General features: G+C 40.5%; 1 long non-coding RNA gene across 1 annotated transcript in view; it reads left to right on the plus strand.

Annotated features, from left to right (window-relative positions):
• Nucleotides 1-14,002, plus strand: part of LOC133563380 (uncharacterized) — a 14,998-nt gene extending 996 nt beyond the window's left edge. Inside the window, exon 2 of the long non-coding RNA XR_009809036.1 lies at nucleotides 13,670-14,002. This is a non-coding gene — a long non-coding RNA (uncharacterized LOC133563380). The remainder of the gene's footprint in view (nucleotides 1-13,669) is intronic.
• Nucleotides 14,003-21,896: the final 7,894 nt, after the last annotated feature.

Raw genomic sequence — 21,896 nt, forward strand, 5'->3', positions numbered from 1 at the left:
TCTATTCCATGGTAAATCTGATTAGGGTGTTTCCACTGACGTCACAATTCAGACCAGGGCCCGGATGTAGCGCCATCTTGTAAACATAGATTAAAAGGCTTACTGAAATTAGATTTTCTTATTCAAACGGGGATAACAGGTCCATTCTATGTGTCATACTTGATCATTTTGGGATATTTCCATATTTTTGCTGAAAGGATTTAGTAGAGAACATCCACGACAAAGTTCACAACTTTCGGTGTTCAGAGAAAAGCCCTGCCTCTACCGGAAGTCGCAGACGATGACGTCACAAGTGTGGGGGCTCCTCACATATTCACATTATTTTTAATGGGAGCCTCCAACAAAAAGTGCTATTCGGACCGAGAAAACGACAATTTCCCCATTAATTTGAGCGAGGATGAAAGATTTGTGTTTGAGGATATTAATAGCGTTGGACTAGAAAAAAAAAATGATTAAAAAAAATAAGTAAAAAAAGTCCTGGGTTCAAATCCAGGCTCGGGATCTTTCTGTGTGGAGTTTGCATGTTCTCCCCGTGAATGCGTGGGTTCCCTCCGGGTACTCCGGCTTCCTCCCACTTCCAAAGATATGCACCTGGGGATAGGTTGATTGGCAACATTAAATTGGCCCTAGTGTGTGAATGTGAGTGTGAATGTTGTCTGTCTATCTGTGTTGGCCCTGCGATGAGGTGGCGACTTGTCCAGGGTGTACCCCGCCTTCCGCCCGATTGTAGCTGAGATAGGCGCCAGCGCCCCCCGCGACCCCGAAAGGGAATAAGCGGTAGAAAATGGATGGATGGAAGTAAAAAAAAAAGCGATTGCATTGGGACGGATTCCGATGTTTTTAGAGACATTTACTAGGTTAATTCTGGGAAATCCCTTATCTTTCTATTGTGTTGCTAGTGTTTTAGTGAGTTTAATATTACCTGATAGTCTAGTCGGAGGTGTGTCTCCACGGGTGTCTTGACGCCAATGTCTCAGGGGAGTCGACGGTAGCTATGGACGGCACAAGCTCAGCTTTTCTCCGGTAATAACTGACCTTTTAACCACAATTTTCTCACCGAAACCTGCTGGTTGACATGTGGTCGGGATCCATGTTCTCTTGACCGCTCTGATCCATAGGAAAGTTTCACCTCCAGGAATTTTAAACAAGGAATCACCGTGTGTTTGTGTGGCTAAAGGCTAAAGCTTCCCAACTCCATCTTTCTACTGTGACTTCTCCAATATGAATTGAACAAATTGCAAAAGATTCAGCTACACAGATGTGCAAAAAACTGTATAATTACACCGTTAAAGCAGACGACATTTAGCTGTGTGTGTGCGCAGCGCTCATATTTCCTGACAGTCCGTGACTTCAAGCGTACACGTCATCATTCCGCAACATTTTCACCAAGAAACTCCCAGGAAATTTTAAATTACAATTTAGTAAACTAACCCGCCATATTGGCATGTGTTGCAATGTTAACATTTCATCATTGATGTATAAACTATCAGACTGTGTGGTGGGTAGTAGTGGGTTTCAGGGGGCTTACTGAAACCCACTACTACCCACCACACAGTCTGATAGTTTACAGTATACATCAGGGGTGCCCACGCTTTTTCTGCAGGCGAGCTACTTTTCAATTCACCAACTCGAGGAGATCTACCTCATTTATATATATCATTTATATTTATTAATTTATGAAAGAGACATTTTTGTAAACAAGTTAAATGTGTTTAATGATAATACAAGCATGTGTAACACATATAGATGTCTTTCTTTCACGAAGACAAGAATATAAGTTGGTGTATTACCTGATTCTGATGACTTGCATTGATTGGAATCAGACAGTAATGATGATAACGTCCACATTTTCAAATGGAGGAGAAAAATAGTTGTCCTTTTTGTACAATACCACATGAAAGTGGTTGGTTTTTGGCATCTAATTCATCCAGCTTCCATACACTTTACAAGAAAAACATTGGCGGCAAATTCCGTAGCTTGCTTGATTGACATTCACGGCACCCGAGGGTCTTGTGAGATGACGCTGGCTGCTGCCAGTTCATTATTATGAAAAAATGACAGAGAGGAAGGCGAGAAACACTTTTTATTTCAACAGACTTTCGCGCCGTCCCTTCCGTCAAAACTCTAAAGGCCGACTGCACATTTCCTATCTTCACAATAAAAGCCCTGCTTCATGCTGCCTGCGCTAACAAAATAAGAGTCTCGGAAAGCTGGCGTGCACAAGTGATGTGCACGCCAGCTTTCTGAGGGATCGCTTGTGCACGCCAGTTTTCCGAGACTCTATTTAGTTAGCGCAGGCAGCATGAAGCAGGGCTTTTATTGTGAAGATAGGAAATGTGCAGTCGGCGAGAGTCTGTTGAAATAAAGTGTTTCTCGCCTTCCTCTCGGTCATATTTTCATAATAATGATCTTGCAGCAGCCAGCGTCATCTCACAAGACCCTCCGGTACCGTGAATGTCATTTAAGTGACGTCTTGGTGAAGATTGATGATCACTAATTTTTAGGTCTATTTTTTTTAAAAGCCTGGCTGGAGATCGACTGACACACCCCCCGCGGTCGACTGGTAGCTCACGATCGACGTAATGGGCACCCCTGGTATACATCAATGATGAAATGTTAACATTGCAACACATGCCAATACGGCGGTTTAGTTTACTAAATTGCAATTTTACATTTCCCGCAAAGTATCCTGTTGAAAATGTCGTGGTATGATGACGCGTATGATGACACGAGCGCGTGACGTCACCGGTTGTAGCGGACATGTTCTTCCAGCACCGCTCACGGCTAAAAGTCGTCTCTTTTCATTGCATAATTACACAGTATACTGGACATCTGTGTTGCTGAATCTTTTGCAAATTGTTCAATTAATAATGGAGAAGTCAAAGAAGAAAGATGTAGGTGGGAAGCGGTGTATTGCAGCTGCTTTTAGCAACACAAACACAGCCGGTGTTTCCTTGTTTACATTCCCGAAGGTGAAGCTTTACTATGAAACATGGACCCCGACCACATGACAACCGGCAGGTTTCGGTGAGAAAATGTTGGTAATAAGTCGGCTCTTACCGTGGACATGAGCGGATCTTGCGTCCTCCTGCAGAGACACTGGCGGTCACCACACCCGTGGCCACACCCCTCCGACTTTCAGGTACCATATAATCTCACTAAAACACTAGTAACACAATAAGCAGATAAGGGATTTTCCAGAATTATCCTAGTAAATGTGTCTAATAACATCTGAATCGCTCCCACTGCCCTCGCCTTTTTTTTTCCTAGTCCTTCACTCTTAATATCCTCATCCACAAATCTTTCATCCTCACTCAAATTAATGGGGAAATCATCGCTTTCTCGATCCGAATCGCTCTAGCTGCTGGTGGCCATGATTGTAAACAATGTGAGGATGTGAGGAGCCTTACAACCCGTGATGTCACGCGCACATCGTCTGCTACTTCCGGTACAGGCAAGGCTTTTTTATTAGTGACAAAAAATTGCGAACTTTATCGTCATTGTTCTCTACTAAATCCTTTCAGCAAAAATATGGCAATATCGCGAAATGACCAAGTATGACACATAGAATGGACCTGCTATCCCCTTTTTAAAAAAGAAAATCTAATTTCAGTAGGCCTTTAAAAGGGATATTTGCCATGATTAAATTGTCAAAAATCCGGAACAAGTTGGTGTCAAATGATGTCAAAACTCCACCAAAGATGTAAACCTCTACTAGGATCAGTTTTACACTAAGGAAAAGGTACATAGATGGAAGAGAAGCTGCTTATCCAATCCAATCCACTTTATTTGTATAGCACATTTCTCTCTTTCTTTCTCTTCTTTTCTTAGTTTATTTCAAACATGGCATACATACAACATTATACATCAGGCAATTTCATATAATTTCACAATGCATCATGTCCGTAAAGCAGTAGGAAGAAGCAAAGCTTATTTAATCCTACTATTTTCCCACGGCAGAGCGCCCACAAATATATACTGTGGGGCAAAAAAGTTTTTATTCAGCCACCGATTGTGCAAGTTCTCCCACTTCAAATGATGACAGAGGTCTGTAATTTTCATCATAGGTACACTTCAACTGTGAGAGACAGAATGTGAAAAAAAAAATCCAGGAAATCACATTGTAGGAATTTTAAAGAATGTATTGGTAAATTATGGTGGAAAATAAGTATTTGGTCAACCATTCAAAGCTCTCACTGATGGAAGGAGGTTTTGGCTCAAAATCTCACGATACAAGGCCCTATTCATTCTTTCCTTAACACGGATCAATCGTCCTGTCCCCTTAGCAGAAAAACAGCCCCAAAGCATGATGTTTCCACCCCCATGCTTCACAGTAGGTATGGTGTTCTTGGGATGCAACTCAGTATTCTTCTTCCTCCAAACACGGCGAGTTGATGAAAGAATGAATGGGGCCATGTATCGTGAGATTTTGAGCCAAAACCTCCTTCCATCAGTGAGAACTTTGAATGGTTGACTACTAATTTTCCACAATAATTTACAAATAAATTATTTAAAATTCCTACAATGTGAATTCCTGGATTTTTTTTCTTCCACATTCTGTCTCTCACAGTTGAAGTGTACCTATGATGAAAATTACAGACCTCTGTCATCATTTTAAGTGGGAGAACTTGCACAATCGGTGGCTGACTAAATACTTTTTGGCCCCACTGTACATTCATTCGCAAATGACATCCGTGAATGAGTAACACAAGAGTTTTGTAATAAGTAATTAATTAATTCAGTCATTATTAACATACTGAGATGAAGAATATCTTATTTTCAATAAGGTTGAAAGTGTTTCTTATAATTGTTCTTCTGTGTACTTTGTAAGCACTTCTAATTTGAACAGCCTCTTGAAGGCCTACTGAAACCCACTACTACCCACCACACAGTCTGATAGTTTATATATCAATGATGAAATATTAACATTGCAACACATGCCAATACGGCCTTTTTAGTTTACTGAATTGCAATTTTAAATTTCCCGGGAGTTTTTTCTTATCCTAGTAAATGTGTCTAAAAACATCTGAATCCTTCCCAATGCAATCACGTTTTTTGGGGGGGGATTTTTTAGTCCGTCGCTATCAATATCCTCAAACACAAATCTTTCATCCTCGCTCAAATTAATGGGGAAAATGTTTTCTCGGTCCGAATAGCTGTTTTTGTTGGAGGCTCCCATTAAAAACAATGTGAATATGTGAGGAGCCATCAACATGTGATGTCATCGTCTGCGACTTCCGGTAGAGGCAGGGCTTTTCTGTTAGCACCAAAAGTTGCAAACTTTATCGTGGATGTTCTCTAATAAATCCTTTCAGCAAAAATATGGCAATATCGCAAAATGATCAAGTATGACACATAGAATGGACCTGCTATCCCTGTTTAAATAAGAAAATCTCATTTCAGTAGGCCTTTAAACTGGATCATATCTGTACAATGTTTAACTTCTTTACTTAATCCATTCCATAATTTAATTTCACATACTGATTGTGACAAGTTTGTGTCGTGGGGTCTTCAGGACCGAAGGATCACAGCAGGAGTTCAAGTTGACAATTCTTTTTAATCTTTTTACACACAATATTTCTTCTTTTGTTTGTTCCCAAAAGGATTTTATTTTAATTTTTAATTTTCACAACAGTTCATCTTCTTTGTTCGCTCCCCAAGTCTTTTCAGTCTTAGTTCGTTCACTCACAAAGTTTTTAACTCGCTCAGTCCTCCCACAACCCTTCTGGTGTCCTCAGCACCTCCTGGGGTCCTTCTGGCTTTTCAGCCCCGCCCTGCAGTCACCAATGCTGCTAAATAGAGACAGGTGATTAGATAACTCATTCCAGCTGAGGTATCCACTCACCTGTCATCTTGCTTCCAGCCGGCTCCTGTGCATGCCATTGCCAGCAGGCGGTGCATGACCAAGCCCCGCCTCCCACACTGATATGCTAAAGGTTTTAAGTGTTGAACGTGCTTGCAAATGTTTTAAATTAGATTTTCCTCTAAGGTTATATTTTTCCTCTTTAGTTGAGAAGAATTGTTGTACATTCTTTGGAAGCAGGTTATAAATTGCTTTGAACATCAATTTAGCTGTTTGCAATTTTACCAAATCACCAAACTTTAATATTTACGTTCCCATCCACACCTATGGTCATGACCGAAAGGATAAGATCACAGGTACAAGCGGCCGAAATGAGTTTCCTCCGCCGTGTGGCGGGGTTCTCCCTTAGAGATAGGGTGAGAAGCTCTGTCATCCGGGAGGAACTCAAAGTAAAGCCGCTGCTCCCTCACATCGAGATCGACTGGTATATTGAGAGCTTTGCCTTCCAGCTCAGCTCCTTCGTCAACACAACGGATCGATGCAGCGTCGGCATTGCTGAAGACGCCGCACCGATCCCTAGGGTGGTGTTTGGGGCACGTCCGACCGGCAGGAGGCCAAGGGGAAGTCCCGGGACACGTTGGGAAGACTATGTCTCCCGGCTGGCCTGGGAACGCCTCGGGATCCCCCGGGAAGAGCTAGACGAAGTGGCTGGGGAGAGGGAAGTTTGGGCTTCCCTGCTTAGGCTGCTGTCCCCGCGACTCGACCTCGGATAAGCGGAAGAAGATGGATGGATGGTTTTCTGAAGTGTTCCTGAGCCCAAGTGGTGATATCCTTTAGAGATTGATGTCGGTTTTTGATACAGTGCCGTCTGAGGGATTGAAGGTCACAGTCATTCAATGTTGGTTTTCGGCTATGATTATCTGAACTTTTGATGATATTATGGACCATAAATGTTAAAATCCCCAAATTGCTTGCAATTGCACTTTGAGAAACGTCGTTCTTAAACTGTTTAACTATTTGCTCACGCAGTTGTTGACAAAGGGGTGGACCTCGCCCCATCCTTTCTTCTTTCTTCGACTGAGCATTTTTTGGGAAGTTGTTTTTATTCCCAATCATGGCACCCACCTATTCCCATATAGCCTGCACACCTATGGGATGTTCCAAATAAGCGTTTGACGAACATTCCTCAACTTTATCAGTATTTATTGCCACCTTTCCCAACTTCTTTGTCACGTCTTGCTGGCATCAAATTCTAAAGTTAATGATTATTTGCAAAAAAAAATGTTTATCAGTTTGAACATCTAATATGTTGTTTTTGTAGCATATTCAACTGAAATTGGGTTGAAAATGATTTGCAAATCATTGGAATCCCTATTTACATCTAACACAATTTCCCAACTGATATGGAAACAGGGTTTGTAATAAAAGACAAGTTGTCTAGTATGTTCACTCTTTTACAAACACGATTAATGTACCCTAAGATTTTTTTGTTAAAAATAAAGCCAATAATGCAATTTTGTGTAGCCTTTATTAAGAAAAGTATCAAAATGTACCGAAAACTATCAAAATAATTGGTATCGGGTTTTTGATGTTGTTTTTTTTTTTTCCCTTGGCCTCAGTCTGCATCCCCACTCCAGGGCCTAGGCTAAGACCGATTTTTAAATTTTATTTTAATCTTCTATTTTTTTCTTCCCCCCCCCGCCCTTGTTTACCTGTATGTCATCTTTTTTGTAAGGGGCGCTGGAAGCCGGCAGACCCGTCAGCGATCCTGTTCTGTCTCCCTGTAATGTTTGTCTGATCTTGAATGGGATTGTGCTGAAAATTGTAATTTTCCTGAAGGAACTCTCCTGACGGAATAAATAAAGTACTATATATCTATCTATCTATCTAACAGTAGTTCCGGGTTTGAATCCTGCTTCCGCCATCCGAGTCATTACTTTTGCGGAAGACACTTTACCCACTCCTCCTAGTGCCACCTACACTGGTGTAAATGTAGCTTGAAGGATGTTGATAATGAGTTTCACAAAGTAATGCGCTTCTCTTCTCTAATGAAAAAGTAAATATAATTCACTATTTCAATTAATTCAAAGGGGCTGTTTGAAACTCACTCACAGTTACACTTTTCAAACCGAAAAATCTAACAAGTGATTTTACAACAATTTTACAAACATTTTTGAAAGTGAAATTATCCCTCACTTTTTTCCATCATTTTAATTTAGATTGGTAATATTAACAGGTAGGAGTTTTACCACAGTTTGTATCAATCCCGTGTATCGTACATCCCTGTGCCATACCTATTTATTTTTTCCAATAATTTCAGGTCAGAGACCCAGACAGTTTGAACTAAATAACCACTTATATAGAATTTAAAATGTTGCCACAATGTGTGCATGTAACGTACGAGACAAACAAAGCAGCTACTCTTACTGTTAGTTGTTATGTAGAGTGGTAAACGTGTTAACATTTCGATATAAAATTAAAGCTGCGAAGCAGTGCTGAACGGGCCCACATGCACCTCGGGGTTCACGCCAGTCGGTGTACACACTTGACGCCTGTGGTCACATTTTTTTCCAATGCCCTGACCCACCACCAAAAATTTCAGGCATGCTAGCATGCTAATGTTAGCAATGTAACAATCAGCATGTGTCAAGTACCAGGTTATCTGATTCTGTGGTGTACAGTTGTAAAATTAGTAAAATAAAGTCTGGATGCTAATGTTAGCATGCTAACGGTTAGCAAGTATCAAATCATATGACTGAGGTGAATGGCTGCAAAATTACCTAAAAATATTAGCCTGCTAAAATAATCGTGCTAACAGTATGTGTGAAGTACCAAATTATATGACTCAAATTGCAAAAAAAAAAATGCTAGTATGCTAACAGTTAAAGGGGCTGTTTGCAACATTTACACATATGCATCGAGGGTGCTAACTTTTTAATGTATTTTACATAGTATAACTTGCCCTCCTACGGCTTCCCATACGTAATGATTTAATTACGTAAGTATGTAGCACATGCACGCGCATTGGCTTTAGGTGTTGTTAGCTAATAAAAGCAATTTGGACCGTTAGCGTTAACTGTCATTCTGTCACATACTTGCCAACCCTCCCGGATTTTCTGGGAGACTCCCAAAATTCAGCGCCTCTCCCGAAAACCTCCAGGAAGAAATTTTCTCCCGAAAATCTCCCAAAATTCAGCCTGCTGTACCCGGAGTGGGTACAGCCTGTTTTCACGTCCGCTTTCCTGTTATATAAACAGCTTGCCTGCCCAATCACGTTACAACATCTACGGATTTGAATAAAAAACTGCACACACAAGGAGACGAAGCAGAAGAACGAGGAAGTTACAACCATGGCGAGTGATTCTATGTTGTCTGTTGCCATCTCCTGGTGAATGTTGGCTATAGCGTTGCTGTTTGATTGGCCAACGATTTACGTGGTGTTGTGCACCTGACGGCAAGCGACTCTCGCCAGTACGCAAATGGCAGAACAAAGGTTACTCAAATAATGAAAGGTAAGTGTTGTTGTTGTTGTTGTTTTTTAGTAATCAGCAAGCACAGTGGAGTTAGTAGAACAACTGTGTTTTTATTACTGTGTATTTGAAATTCAACTATTTCTTTTATTTATATATAATATATTAAATATATATATCTAGAATTCACTGAAAGTCAAGTATTTCATACATATATGTATTTATATGTGTATGTATATATATATACACATATATATATATATATATATATATATATATATATATATATATATATATATATATATATATATATATATATGAAATATATAAGAAATACTCCAGTTGGTGAATTATACTCCTCTGCTCTCAACCATGCCCCCCGCCTAAACGACGCCTCCGCCCCCACCTCCCGAAATCGGAGGTCTTAAGGTTGGCAAGTATGTTCTGTCATAAGAACATGACTGCAAAATGTTTGTTGCTTCTCATAAGCTGCCTTTGTTGTTGGCGAGACTGGGTGAGTGAACGGTGTAAACACCAATCATTTTATTCAGGACAGCAAAACATTTTACTGTCAGAAATAAAAACAATCGCAATACAAAAAAATGTGTTCTGTTGAACCACTAATGGTAACTTAAGCTAGTCGGTGGTGTTCTTGTTATAGTTTTTGCTTTGAAAAATGTTACTGTGAGAAAGTTGCAAACAGCACTTTTAACATGTTTCAAGTATCAAGTTATCAATCAATCAATCAATCAATGTTTACTTATATAGCCCTAAATCACTAGTGTCTCAAAGGGCTGCACAAACCACCACGACATCCTCGGTAGGCCCACATAAGGGCAAGGAAAACTCACACCCAGTGGGACATCGGTGACAATAATGACCCAGTGGGACGTCCGTGACAATGATGACTATGAGAACCTTGGAGAGGAGGAAAGCAATGGATGTCGGGCGGGTCTAACATGATACTGTGAAAGTTCAATCCATAATGGATCCAACACAGTCGCGAGAGTCCAGTCCAAAGCGGATCCAACACAGCAGCGAGAGTCCCGTTCATAGCGGAGCCAGCAGGAAACCATCCCAAGCGGAGGCGGATCAGCAGCGCAGAGATGTCCCCAGCCGATACACAGGCAAGCAGTACATGGCCACCGGATCGGACCGGACCCCCTCCACAAGGGAGAGTGGGACATAGAAGAAAAAGAAAAGAAACGGCAGATCAACTGGTCTAAAAAGAGAGTCTATTTAAAGGCTAGAGTATACAAATGAGTTTTAAGGTGAGACTTAAATGCTTCTACTGAGGTGGCATCTCGAACTGTTACCGGGAGGGCATTCCAGAGTACTGGAGCCCGAACGGAAAACGCTCTATAGCCCGCAGACTTTTTTTGGGCTTTGGGAATCACTAAGTTATATGACTCTAAGGTGTGCGGCTATGAAAGTTAGTTTTAAAAAAAAGAAAAGTTAGCATGCGAACATTAGCGTGATAATACATTGTGACAATGTATTGCTTTCTCTCCAACTAAATCATATGCTGGATTTAAACACAAAGTAGAAGTAATATCACAAAATAGACTCTGAGGAAACATTCATTAACACCTGTTGGGAAGTGAATGAATTGTTCAGGATTGGGGCAAGACGGTTTTAATCTGAAAATGTGGTGCTTCATCTTTGTATCTTTACTCTTCAATTTTAATATGTCAATGACTTGATTGGTTGAGTAGCATCACATGGCGCTTAACTCGCATGCAATTGGTCAATAGATTTCCTGATCTGATCAACCAGTTCCGTAAAGTCTATAATAGCTGTGCCAGTCAAAATAGAAGTGCTCTAAACAATTCATAAATTGTAGGTCCAGGTTCGTATGAATGGACTTGAAGGGTTCCGCCAGTAAGAAACCCCTGTTTCATTTGCCTTGTCTCCCTCTAGAGGTGGAAGGTGTCAATTCAACAACTATGCCATGACTTTTAAAGGCCTACTGAAATGAGATTTTCTTGATTAAACGGGGATAGCAGGTCCATTCTATGTGTCATACTTGATCATTTCATGATATTGCCATATTTTTGCTGAAAGGATTTAGTAGAGAACATCCACGATAAAGTTTGCAACTTTTGGTGCTGACAAAAAAGCCCTGCCTTTACCGGAAGTCGCAGACGATGACGTCACAAGTGTGGGGGCTCCTGACATATTCACATTGTTTTTAATGGGAGCCTCCAACAAAAAGTGCTATTCGGACCGAGAAAACGTCAATTTCCCCATTAATTTAAGCGAGGATGAAAGATTCGTGTTTGAGGATATTGATAGCGACGGACTGGAAAAAAACAAAAACAAAAAACGCAATTGCATTGGGACAGATTCAGATGTTTTTAGACACATTTACTAGGATAATTCTGGGAAATCCCTTCTCTTTCTATTGTGTTGCTAGTGTTTTAGTGAGTTTAATAGTACCTGATAGTCGGAGGTGTGTCTCCACGGGTGTCTTGACGCCAATGTCTCAGGGGAGTCGACGGCAGCTATGGACGGCACAAGCTCAGCTGATCTCCGGTAAGTAGCGACTTTTTACCACAATTTTCTCACCGAAACCTGCTGGTTGACATTTGGTCGGGATTCATGTTCGCTTGACCGCGCTCTGATCCATAGGAAAGTTTCACCTCCAGGAATTTTAAACAAGGAATCACCGTGTGTTTGTGTGGCTAAAGGCTAAAGCTTCCCAACTCCGTCTTTCTACTTTGACTTCTCCAATATTAATTGAACAAATTGCAAAAGATTCAGCAACACAGATCTCCAAAATACTGTGTAATTATGCCGTTAAAGTGCAGCGCTCATATTTCCTTAAAACCCGTGACGTCTTGCTTACACGTCATCATTACACAACGTTTTCAAGACGAAATTCCCGGGAAATTTAAAAAGGCCGTATTGGCATGTGTTGCAATGTTAATATTTCATCATTGATATATAAACTATCCGACTGCGTGGTGGGTAGTAGTGGGTTTCAGTAGGCCTTTAAAGTGTTTAGCTAAAAAGCAAGAACAACTCCATGACTCCATTCAGCAAAAGTGAGAAAGTCAGCAGACAATCTCAAAGTTATTCCAATTATAAAACGTGGATGAAGCTCAAGAGGTAATTACTTCTATGACACTAATTCACGGTTCTCGAATAACTCCCTTTAGATGTGACTGCAGGAAGTTAACGCCCACATAAACTGTTCAACATCTGTGATTTAGAGGAGTGGTTCTCAAATGGGGGTACGCATACCCCTGGGGGTACTTGATGGTATGCCAAGGGGTACGTGAGATTTTTTTTTAAATATTCTAAAAATAGCAAAATTCAACAATCCTTTATGAATATATTTATTGAATAATACTTCAACAAAATATAAATGTAAGTTCATAAACTGTGAAAAGAAATGCAACAATGCAATATTTAGTGTTGACAGCTAGATTGTTTATGGACATGTTCCATAAATATTGATGTTAAAGATTTCTTTTTTTGTGAAGAAATGTTTAGAATGAAGTTGATGAATCCAGATGGATCTCTATTACAATCCCCAAAGAGGGCACTTTAAGTTGATGATTACTTCTATGTGTAGAAATCTTTATTTATAATTGAATCACTTGTTTATTTTTCAACAAGTTTTCAGTTATTATTAAAAAAAAAGATTCCAAATAGTTCAAAAAAGACCACTACAAATGTGCAATATTTTGCACTGTATACATTTTAATAAATCAGAAACTGATAACATAGAGCTGTATTTTACTTCTCTATCTCTTTTTTTCAACCAAAATGGCTTTGCTCTGATTAGGGGGTACTTGAATTAAAGGGGGTACATCACTGAAAAAAGGTTGAGAACCACTGATTTAGAGCATTTTCTAGGATTGTTTCAGTCATAAATGTCATATTATTTATCTTATACGCTTATAGTTGTAAGTGTACTCAGAAGGATTTCTCATCCTTTTTAATGAACTCAGTCCAGATCACAGGTGTCAAGCGCACGGCCTGCGGGCCCGATCAGGCAAGCGAACAGGTTTTATCCGGCCCACGGGATGAGTTTGCTAAGTAAAAAAAGAACCAATATTAAATTGAATGTCGTAATAGCAATTATTTGTATCTTTGTAGAAAATGCTACATATGTAAAAAAAAACAACACAAAAATACCTATGATGCCCCGCGCGCCCTGCTCAGACCGCGGCCACGCACCTACACGACCGCAGGCAATCTGCAATCAGCACATCTGGTTCTGATGATTCTCAGATGTATAAAGACCAACGCAGCAGACAATCCAGTGCCAGAACGTAGTTCTCTGTTCACAATAAGCTTCGCGTCTCTGGCTCCTCTCTTGTGTCTGCTCTCCTTGTTCCCTCGCTCCTTGTGCTGACTTGTCCCTGTTGTTTCCCTGTTCCTGCAGTATTCTCCATCGCCTTCTAGTGAGCTGTGCGCCTCACTTCTCTGGATCTCCTTCTTGACCCTGACTGCCTCCCTAGATCCTCGACTTCCCTCGCTTTGGACCCGGACTTCAGTACGCCTCTCTCCAAACCCCACAGACCTCACGCTTGGATCACAGACCTCTTTCTGCCCAGCCTCTTTGGACTTGTTCGCCTCTACAACCAACACACCCTAACAACAAACTCCTGGTAAATACTTTCTTGTTAATTCCTGCACATAATCTTGCATGCACACACATAGTAGCATACACACTGCACTCACTCCTCAAAAGCTCAATAAACCCTGTTGACCGAGACTTCCTGTGTCGTGCAGTCTCCGTCCCCTTTGTTGTACATAACACATGATCACATAATTTATACAGAAAGTATAAATAACGACAAATAAAGATAGAATACTATTAATTGCAACATGTAAGTGTAAAAAACAACAACATTATGATTTGTGCATTTTCAGAATGTGCTTGTTCTATTTTTAAACAAAGAAAACAATCTAAAGTAGAGATGTCTGATAATGGCTTTTGTGCCGATTCCAATATCAACCGATACCGATATATACAGTCGTGGAATTAACACATTAGTATGCCTAATTTTGTTGGATGCATTAAACAATGTAACAAAATTTTCCAAAATAAATCACCTCAAGTTATGGAAAAAAAAAATGCCAACATGGCACTGCCATATTTATTACTGAAGTCACAAAGTGCATTATTTTTTTTTTTAACATGCCTCAAAACAGCAGCTCGGAATTTGGGACATGCTCTCCCTGAGAGAACATGATGAGGTTGAGGTGGCCGGGGTTGGGGGGCGGGGTTGAGGTGGGTGGCAGGGGGATAGCGGGGTTGTATATTGTAGTGTCCGGGAAGAGTTAGTGCTGCAAGGGGTTCTGGGTATTTGTTCTGTTGTGTTACGGTGCAGATGTTCTCCCGAAATGTGTTTGTCATTCTTGTTTGGTGTGGGTTCACAGTGTGGCGCATATTTGTAACAGTGTTAAAGTGGTTTATACGGCCACCCTCAGTGTGACCTGTGTGGCTGTTGACCAAGTATGCTGGGCATTTACTTGTGTGTGTTAAAAGCCATAGATAGTATGTGACTGGGCCAGCATGCAGAGGCAGTGGCTTTAAGGTTTATTGGCGCTCTGTACTTCTCCCTAAGTCCGTTTACACAGCGGCATTTTAAAAAGTCATAATTATTACTTTTCGAAAAAGATACCGGTCATTTTAAAACCGATACTGATAATTTCCAATATTACATTTTAAAGCAGTGTTCCCCAACCACCGGGCCGCAGAATCATTTTTTATCAATAAAAAAATATATATATATTATTTTCATTTTATTTTTTTATTAAATCAACATAAAAATCACAAGATACACTTACAATTAGTGCACCAACCCCAAAAAACTCCCTTTTTCATGACAAAAACCTCCCTTTTTCATGACCAAAAAAAAAAAGTCCACCCCCCAATTCCCCGCCGGGCCGCGGGACAAATTATCAAGCGTTGACCGGTCAGCAGCTACAAAAAGGTTGGGGACCACTGTTTTAAAGCATTTGTTTCAGTTTCAGTTTCAGTTTCAGTTTATTTTCAGTCTGACAAAAACATATTCAAACATAGATCACGATTCAAAAATTAATAACATGACTGAAACAGGCAGAAGCAAAAAAGCTTATATGCCCAACATAAATTTTTTACATTCAATTAAGTTACCTTTTCTAATAATTCTGCAACACAAAAAGAAATATAGTCATTCAGCATCCACATTCAGGCTGCCCTCCAACAAATAATACAAAAATATGTACCTACACACATACACTTTTCTGTAAATAGATAAACATACATACCTTCTAAATACAACATTTAACCAAACAAACATAAATTTCTAGTTCACATAACTTTTTAAAATACATTGTGACATGTTCTTTTTGAATTTAAATACTGAGTCACTCATTTTTATTTCTTTACCAACATAATTCCACAAATTAACACCGAGAACAGATAAACATCTACGTTTAACAACTAGTCTTGCTTTTGGTAAAATAAACTTAGATTAATCTCTTAGATTGTATTTGCTGGTCTGTAGAGAGAAGTATTTTTGAATTCCTTCTGGAAGAGTATTTATTTTTGCTTTGAACATTATCTGTGTTATTTTATAATAAACAATATCTTGAAATTTCATAAGTTTTGATTTAACAAATAAAAATTTGTCGGCCAATAATATCGGTAGTCCGATATCGGACATCTCTAATCTGAAGTTGTCTTTATTTTTAAGTTATGCCATGATTTTACCAGTCCGGCCTACTTGGTAGTATATTTTTCTCCATGTAGCCTCCGATATAAAATGAGTTTGACACCCCTGCATTAAATAATTTCCCTCTGCACACCTCACAATGTTGTGCCACGTACGCCACAGTCTTTCCGTGCCAGTCCACGGGGTTACCAACAGAAACGTGCTGCACTACTGATAAGCACCAATGCGCAACAGTTACCGCCCATCCTTCCACACACACACTTCCTGCTCATACTTGTTCACACATGCATCAGGTGCCCCACACGTGGCTGCAGACAGTTTATATAACCCGTCCTCAGACAAGGCAAACGTATATGATATTCCTAGCTCGAGGGGACTCCGTCTGGCTCCCCAAAGCCTTAAGAATGTAGGAGAATTGAGTCCAAACTACATCTTGAGCTGTGTGTTTGTCTTTTTGGTGCAGCGCAAAGCTCTCACAGACCCTAAGACCCCTGGGAACATTGGATGCAGTTTGACACACATTTACATACGACTCCTCACTTTATCATGCTTGTGAAAACTTTTTTTAAAATACCACTTTTTGTTGAAGCAAAAACGACCAAGAACTGTTTTGTCATAAAACATGACTAATTATTCCCTTTAGAAAAACATCTTTGAAATACAAGCTTACCCGCAATAAAGTTCAGCAGATTGAGAAGGAATTTCCTGATACCTGCTTGCTGCATCTTACTGCTTAAGGCATTCATTTTCGTTTTTGTTGCAAGTATCCGTTTGTGCAACGGCTGGTAGGGGGGGAATGTATAATTGAGGTTGGACCATGAGATTTAAGTGACAGGAAATAAGCTTTTTGTTACCAGCAGGGGCAGAACAAGTCGGGGGGCGGGCCTCATGACGGGGCCCCCTAAACCCAAATAATAAAGCTAATCCTAACATCATTTTACAACATACATATGGATCTCTGAGTTCACCATGGACGAGCTTTAACCACATTTTGAAAAGTTAGCCTGCCAGCCACTTTTGCTGAGATTGCCATTTTCCATGTATTTATTTTCTCACTTTCACCTCAGCATTAGATAGATAGATAGATAGTACTTTATTTATTCCGTCAGGAGAGTTAGCACATTCACGGGATGTATAACATTTCTTAAAGAGGATCTGAACTTTTTTAATTTTACCTAATATTCACAATCATTATGTAGGATAAGAACACACGTTTTTCTTTTATCATGCATTGTAAGTCATAAATAAACAATAAGAGAATCCCAACTATCCTAATTTTAACAATGGAGTCAATGTGAGTGCCTCTATTACACCCACAAAACCCCTTAAATAACAATACATTGACCAATATAAAATACCAAAAAGTCATTTTGTAAATTTTAATCAATTTCTTTAAAACATGCTGTAAAAATACATACCCTCTGAAAATCCATCTATCTATCTATTTTCAACCGCTTGTCCCTTTCAGGGTCACGAGGGGTGCTGGAGCCTATCTCAGGTGCATTAGGGAGGAACCAATACAGATAAACAGACAACATTCACACTCACATTCACACACTAGGGCCAATTTTGTGGTACCAATCAACCTATCCCCAGGTGCATGTCTTTGGAGGTGGGAGGAAGCCGGAGTACCCGGAGGGAACCCACGCCTTTAATAGCCACAAACTTAATGATTCATTTTTTCAAATTAAAAAATATAGCTAAAAGGTTTTATGTAATAACTGAAGAATGATTGTAACCAGAGAAGGCCAGAGAGACTATTGAACCCGCGGCTCTGGAGCCGCATTCGGCTCTTTAGCGCTGCTCTGGTGGCTCCCTAGAGCTTTTTCAAAAATCTGTAAAAATGGAAAAGATGGTGGAAAAAAATTGAATTTTTGTTTTAATATGGTTTCTATAAGAGAGCAAATATTACACAAACCTTCTTAATTGTTATAAATCCCCTTATTTTGACGGTCCTCGAACACACCGTGGTTTGTTTACATGTACAAGTTTCTGCGATATTGCCACAGAAAGACATGTTTTATGCCACTCCTTTGTCTCAAACCGTCTATGCTCAGCGTGAATGCACAGAGGTGAGTTTTGTTTATGATATTTGTGGGTATATTTGGGCTAATTTCATTTTCTTATATCCTGGGTGTATTTAATTTGTATTTGCATGTTTCATGACATATTATCTGTATGTAATATTCGCTGCATGTCTGATAGTTGTTTGTGTGCCATGTTGTTCCAGACCACAGAGTTTTTTAGGTCAGAAAAAATAGCCCGGTTATGCATGTCCACAAATGTCTACTGCAGAGGATGATTATTCTCAGAATAATATACTGTTAGAAGCAAATACTATTTACCTAGCATTTAACGAGGCTCTGTGATGAGGTGGTGACTTGTCCAGGGTGTATCCCGCCTTCCGCCCCAATGCAGCTGAGATAGGCTCAAGCACCCCCAGCGACCCCAAAAAAAGGAAGAGTGGTAGAAAATGGATGGATGGATGGCATTTAACGAAATGCCTTTTCCACCGCAGAAACTTTCTAATTTACTCTGGTATATTAATGTTTTTTGTTTTTTTTTGCATTTCAAATAAAAAATAACCAGATAAAGCTTCAACAGGTACCTTCAAGTTCCTAGTCACCTCTAGGTACTTTGGAAAGTTCCCCAGGAACCTTTAAGGGACGGGCTGTGATGTTAAATGATTATTGATTGAACACAGTTGCTTTTGTTAAAGGTAAAGTGGAAGAGGACGGCACAGAATGCAGGACATTGTTTTAGCTCTATTTATTTTATATATACAATATGCAATGAGGCCTGTAACTAAACCCATCCATCCATTTTCTACCGCTTGTCCCTTCTTGAGTGGTGGGGGAGCCTATCTCAGCTGCATTCGGGCAGAAAGCAGGGTACACCCTGGACAAGTCTTTACCTCATCGCAGGCGTGTGATTAAACCAAAATGTATATGTGTGCGACTATGTGTAATGATTATGTGTTGAGTGTTACCGGGAGTTGTTGAAGGTGCGTTTTGAGTGATAGGCGGAAGTCCAAGAGGGGCAAGGCAGGCTCGGAGGTCCGTGAGCAGGCATGATGCCAAGGGCAGGATCGAGGCGTCAAAAGTCGGTGTCCAGGCGGGAGGTTGAGATCCAAAACGGGCAGCCAGGGAACCACAGGGGGAAAACGGGGAGACGAGACACGCCGCTCGTGACGCGGGAACGGAGGAATGCTGCTGGAAGACGACAAGGGACACAAGACAAATGAAGACGGAGAGGGAGAAACACAAAGAAAGACTGTGCATAGAGCTAGATCTGACGGCTTACTGTACGGGAACAGGTCGCTACCTTCTGGCCCGGAATGCAGGTCTGCACTGGCTATAGAAGCCCAGGGAGCTCATCACTGACAGGTGTGTTGAGTGCTGATGGAAAGCAGCTGCTTTCTGCAGTCGGAGTGGCGCGCACAGGAGCGGGCTTGGAGGCGCGCCCAGGCCAGCCCAGCGCAGCGCACAGATGAATGCAAACAACTTTTTCGATCATTTCAATTTAAAGCAGTAATACTAACCATCAAAGGTTTTACCGCGGCTATCATTATCGTTACAGCCCTAGAGTAGGTAAAACGCATCAAGTCTTCACTATTTAGTTTGTTACATGTTGTAAAAGTGGTCAGCGACACACCATTTGTGTAGTTATTAGCGTTGAAAATGAAAACCACAAAGGAACCTTTAGTTGTAGGAATTATAAAGGTCTTGGGAATTTAAAGTTTCTTAACTTTTAGTGCAGTGATTCTTAATCTTGTTGGAGGTTCCTAGCCCCACCAGTTTCATACGCGCATTCACCGAACCCTTCTTTTGTGAAAAAATAAATAAAAAATTCAAAATAAAATTCAAGACAAAGTTTTATGTGTTTTTTTTTTCATGGTGTACAAAATGAATCGGGCATGAACATCACCTTGTTCAAAGAACAAAACCAACAGTGCATGAACTCACAACAAATTACACTGCTGTTGTTGTTTCCACGATACACCGATATGGAGAAGTTTGTATTTACTCGATGAGTCCATACTTGCCAACCCTCCCAATTTTTCCGAGAGAATCCCGAATTTCAGTGCCCCTCCCGAAAATCGTTCTCCTTTAGCATCCTCTACAACCGTTGTCACGTCCGATTTTCCTCCATACAAACGGCGTGTCAGCGCATTCACATAATTTATGTGGCTTTTATACACACATAAGTGAATGCAAGGCATACTTGGTCAACAGCCATACAGGTCACACTGAGGGTGGCCGTATAAACAACTTTAACACTGTTACAAATATGCACCACGCTGTGAACCCACACCAAACAAAATGGACAAACACAGTTCGGGAGAACATCCTCACCGTAACACAACAGAACATTTACCCAGGATCCATTGCAGCACTAACTCTACCGGGATCTACATTACAATATACACCCCCGCTACCACCAAACCCCGCCCCCCACCTCCCGACTTCGGAGGTCTCAAGGTTGGCAAGTATGGATGACTCGGGTGTGTTTTGACTGGCTCTGCCGAACCCATAAGGCCGACTCACCGAACCCCTAGTGTTCTATCGAACCCAGGTTAAGAACCACTGTTTTAGGGGTAATTTGGTGCCACAGTAAACCTCTTGGATAAATACGTTATCATCCTAACCTGACAAAATATTCTTAATATTTGAGGTGTGATATTCAACACAAGAAAACATACTCGAGTTGAGTTGATAAAGTATCCTCTACCATCTACTCAGGTCTTTCTGAAGTTCAGGCAGCTGAAATGACATAAGAACTTGACAATGTGGCGCCCACAATAGGGTGGCTGAATAAATCAAAGAACTCGCCCACTTCCATATAATAATTGCAGTCATTACAGACATTTGTGCACTGGTGGGAAAATGTTTACTAAAGCAGATTTGTCACTGAAGTGTGGGTGTGGTACACGTCTCTGTTTCTCTGCCTCCAACGTCTCTCCCAGAGAATCTGATATTTCTGGTATGAGTCGTGTGACTCTTTGAAAACATCTAGTGGGATACCAAATCTGATAGTAACAGAATTGATGATGGACTTTTTAATCCGACCACAACAGCTGACATTTTCTGTTCTAATCTAGTTTTATGTTTGTCTAGAGTGGTGGACAGTAGAGGGACAGTATTGCTGATGCAAATATTGATACTTTTTAACTGGCCATTTTTTTCAATTGTTCAATCCAAGGGAACATCAGAAAGTAAAAAAAAAAACATAACATTTTTAGATTAAAGGGGCTGTATTATGCAAAACCAACTTGTCATACCAGTTCCATCCATCCATTTTCTACCGCTTATTCCCTTTCGGGGTCGTGGGGGGCGCTGGCGCCTATCTCAGCTACAATCGGGCAGAAGGCGGGGTACACCCTGGACAAGTCGCCACCTCATCGCAGGGCCAACACATAGACAGACAACATTCACACTCACACTCACACACTAGGGCCAATTTAGTGTTGCCAATCAACCTATCCCGGAGGGAACCCACGCATTCACGGGGAGAACATGCAAACTCCACACAGAAAGATCCCGAGCCTGAATTTGAACCCAGGACTGCAGGACCTTCGTATTGTGAGGCGGACGCACTAACCCCTCTCCCACCGTGAAGCCCCCTTTTCATACCAGTTGATACCTATAATTGTGTATTTTCAATCTGCTTAAGTCCCAAAAAATTGAACTCAAACCATAGAGTCATGGCGGAGATATTTATAAAACAATGTTGGTCATCTTCTAAACGAGCCATATGAAATTTGATATGATTGTGACACATCTTGCTATAGTTACGTCAGTAGAGATCGCCATATATTTATTTGTTTACAATGTATATTTTCTGTTGTATTTACCAACATTTTATCTATTTTTATATAAAATAGGATATGATAGACTCTTATTTATCCCACAATGGGGAAATTACATTATTGCAGTGGAGGATTTT

Source organism: Nerophis ophidion, linkage group LG12 (genome assembly GCF_033978795.1).
Source record: "Nerophis ophidion isolate RoL-2023_Sa linkage group LG12, RoL_Noph_v1.0, whole genome shotgun sequence".
Classification (NCBI taxonomy): Eukaryota; Metazoa; Chordata; class Actinopteri; order Syngnathiformes; family Syngnathidae; genus Nerophis; species Nerophis ophidion.